This window comes from Octopus bimaculoides, chromosome 4 (genome assembly GCF_001194135.2).
Source record: "Octopus bimaculoides isolate UCB-OBI-ISO-001 chromosome 4, ASM119413v2, whole genome shotgun sequence".
In the NCBI taxonomy this organism is placed as follows: Eukaryota; Metazoa; Mollusca; class Cephalopoda; order Octopoda; family Octopodidae; genus Octopus; species Octopus bimaculoides.
Window position 1 is genome coordinate 2,350,280 of NC_068984.1, and position 3,593 is coordinate 2,353,872.

Consider the following 3,593-nt stretch of genomic DNA (forward strand, 5'->3'; position numbering starts at 1 on the left):
TGGTAACGAAAGGGTTAATAGAGAAAATTATTAGGAATTGTAGAAAAAAAAGTAATAAATAAAAATATTGTGTATTGTAAAAGTTATAAGCAATTTATTGCAGATAAATGTTAACAGAATCTTATGAGCCCCCACCACCACACTGAGGGCCATATGGATCCTGGTGGAGACCCACTGTTTTAGATGAACAGGACCCAATGGGTAAAAAGATCACATCTTGCTCCAGTTTCAGTTTTGGCAAGATTTCTTAACCACGGGCATATGGCGTAGTGGTTAAGAGCATGGGCTACTAACCCCAAGATTCCGAGTTTGATTCCAGCAGTGACCTGAATAATAACAACATCGAGAACTACTTTAGGAATGAGAACCCAGGTTTGAAATTTCCCCAAGACACCTGATGAAGGCTGGAGGGTATATCAGCCGAAACTTTGTGTTAACAACAAACAAGATGAGGACAAATATCCGTCAATTGCAAATAATGTAAGATTTCTATTGTTGCCTTCCCTAATGCCAACCACTCTACAGACCACTGGGTACTTTTTAACAGGCACCAACATTAGAAAAGTCACTTTGTAGCTGCAAAGAGTGGAGAACCCCATATAAAATAGGACGAGAGGGTGTTAATGGAGGTACCAAAAGACGTTCAAAGAAAAGAGTAATAGAAGGGTAAAGTTTAGAGAGATTTAGTGATGGGGGGGGGGTAGCAGCACAAGATCACATTACATATGGAAGGAGATAAAGAGGATGGTAACAAGGAGAAAGAGTGTATCAAGATAGTGTGTCCATGGTGAAGAAGAGAGAGCAGCGACAGGGGGTGAATGGAGATGCTAGGAATGATGGAAAGCGGTCTGTAGCAAGAGGAGCGTGATGTGGGTCACACATGTAAAAACTCCAGCCTCCATCACAACCACTTTGCTTGCACAAGCAGACAGATCTTCAACAGTGAATCAGTGCGCAGTTGACTACAAATGAATCCCCCCAGTACCACAAAGTGTAAGGGAGGGGCCATCAGAATCGATCGTCATTTCTCATCATATTCACTGTCGAGAATTCCAAAGATGCAGTGAAATTCTATCTGCAACCAGAGTCACTGATGTACAAGCCATCACAAAAGAAACTAAATCTATCAAGGTGTGTTCAATGCAGTTGTCTTGGTGTCCATAACACCACCTCCAATCAAGTACAAGTCAAAGCTAAATAATATTAAAATACTGGCATATTTATTTTAAGATGCTCTGTGTTTCCTTTAATTAATTTTAGTTCTGTGATGCAAATGATCTTATGGTTTGCAATACTAACTTCAGCAAGCCTGCCAGTCACTGGTAGACACACTAGCCAAACTGACTAGATCCTCGCCAGAAAAAGGGAAAGTTGGCTGCTTATAAATGCCAAAACCTTCCCAGGTGAAGAATGTACCCCACAACATAGACTAATAGTTAGCGACTTCAGGATCAGGGCTTAAATGGATGCCCAGAAAACGACCAGCATGGAGAAGAAGGTTCTGGAAGCTTAAAGATCCTTCAAATGGACAGAGATTTAGAGACGTGTTACTCAAAGCCTTTGACAAAATAGAGGGAGATATAGCATCACATGATGTGGAAGACAGCTGGAGGTTTCTACGGGACAACCTGCTGAGAGCCACTGACCAGATCTGTGGATGATGCAAAGTTCCCTCTCGACCCAAAGTAATATGGTGGTGGAACAATGTGGTTGACAGGGCTATTAGAGAAAAGAAACCGGCTTGGAAGGATTGGAAGAACAGTGGTACTAGGAAATTGTATCAGACTGCCAGGAGGGAAGCAAGGAGACAGGTTTATTTAGCCAGACATGGAGAAAGCCTTATCTGGTGGTCAACGAGGAAACCAGGGATAGATGAATGGTTAGTGAGAGCTGTGCAAGTCATGTACAGGGATGCTGTCAGTAAGGTGAGGGTTGGCAACAAGTATACTGAAGAATTCCGGATCTTTCTGATTTGGCGGACACCATTTTTTATTTAGTGTGTTTTCTACCAAAACACTTAAAAACTTCGTATACTTGTATACTTTGTCTTATAGAACAGAGAAAAATTTTTATTTCGGTAATTTCAACCAATCACGTCAGTGATTGGTAAATTTTTACATGTGCAGCCCCCCACGCGGTGGGATGCAAACAGTAGTAATTGTTTTCACCACAATAAGGTGAAAACAATTACTACTGTGGATTGTCAACAGCACGTTGTGGCGGTGTAATGGGATCTTTTCCCTAGAATAAAATTAGTGCCGTTGTTTGTCAACAACTATCGGCGGCACTGTTATTTATGACATCGTTCGTACGTTTGTACTGGTTTCAGGGTTAGGAGTACTTTTGCCAAATTTGGTGAAAATCTGTTCAATACACCGCCACAAATTTTTCACCAAATTTAGCACTCATAACCCAAGGTCTATAGAAGGCATTTGCCTACGGTGCCATGCGGTGTGTTTACCATACACCAATGCCTGCGTGTGCTTGTGTGTATAGTTGACACACACACACAAGTATGTCTGTGCCATTCTCTCTCTCTTTGATCTCGATCTCTACAAAAGAAGTAATGGTGCTCCTTTGACTGAAACACAAACATGGCAACAGAATTTCGAGACAAGATTTGATTTCAAATAAATATTAAGCCCATCACAAACGAAAGATAAAAGATCGTTAAAAAGGGAATACAATTGCATTGATGCTTAATAAACTATTTTTAAAGCTTAAAGAGGTTTGCATCAAACCACTCCGCGTGGGGGCTGCACATGTAAAAATTTACCAATATTGTCCCTGGACAATTATAATTTCACGGTAGATTATAAACGGGATATTAATCGTAATTACAATCTCTCATTTATGAATTGAATTAATTTTAATTCCAAACTTTCGTCGTTAATTATACAGATGCACGATTAACATCTATAAAATTAAATGTTAATTAAACTTAGCTAATTAAATAACTATACAAGTAAACATACAAAATAAAAAATTTGAATCCTTTAAGTATCTTTTCTAAATTCAAACTAAAATATTTAATAAGGATCAAACTGGAACATCAGAGGATTGCGAGATGAAATATTGTGGTTTTACTAAATAATCGCCGAGATTTAAACTATCGTTCGGTTAAAATTTAAAAAAAACTGCTTTATAAGAGGCACTCTCAAGTTTATAACTTTATGAGTGAAATATCCGAGGAATAATTAAACACAATTCAACGTGGGACGAAGTAACACGTGAGACATTGTAGAAATACTTATCACAATATGCTCGGATTTAAATATCGATTTTCGAGAGAAATAAACGATTGAAAATGTTAGAAAACGAAGGGATACTTAGATTGAAGAATAAGTTAACTAAATGAAACGTTTTTACTACATGAAATAACGCAATAACATCGATGGAGATGGATTTTCAGAAACATATCAGCTTACCTTCTTCACAATTCTACAGCGATGGCGGAAAAGGGGGAAATAAGCAAGAGTAACAGGAAGAAAAGAAAGAGTTACCTCAAGGGAGGTAATAGGAAATTCTAGGCGTGTACACATGCACTCCCTCCCTCTCTCTGTATATATATATATATATATATATATATATAT

General features: G+C 38.5%; 1 protein-coding gene across 1 annotated transcript in view; it reads right to left on the reverse strand.

The window, feature by feature from the left end:
* The window catches only part of LOC106879623 (uncharacterized), a 28,485-nt gene extending 24,964 nt beyond the window's left edge, over window positions 1-3,521 (reverse strand). The window contains exon 1 of the mRNA XM_014929282.2: window positions 3,429-3,521. The gene's annotated coding sequence lies outside the window, so the exon portion shown is untranslated. The remainder of the gene's footprint in view (window positions 1-3,428) is intronic.
* Between the last annotated feature and the right edge of the window lie 72 nt (window positions 3,522-3,593).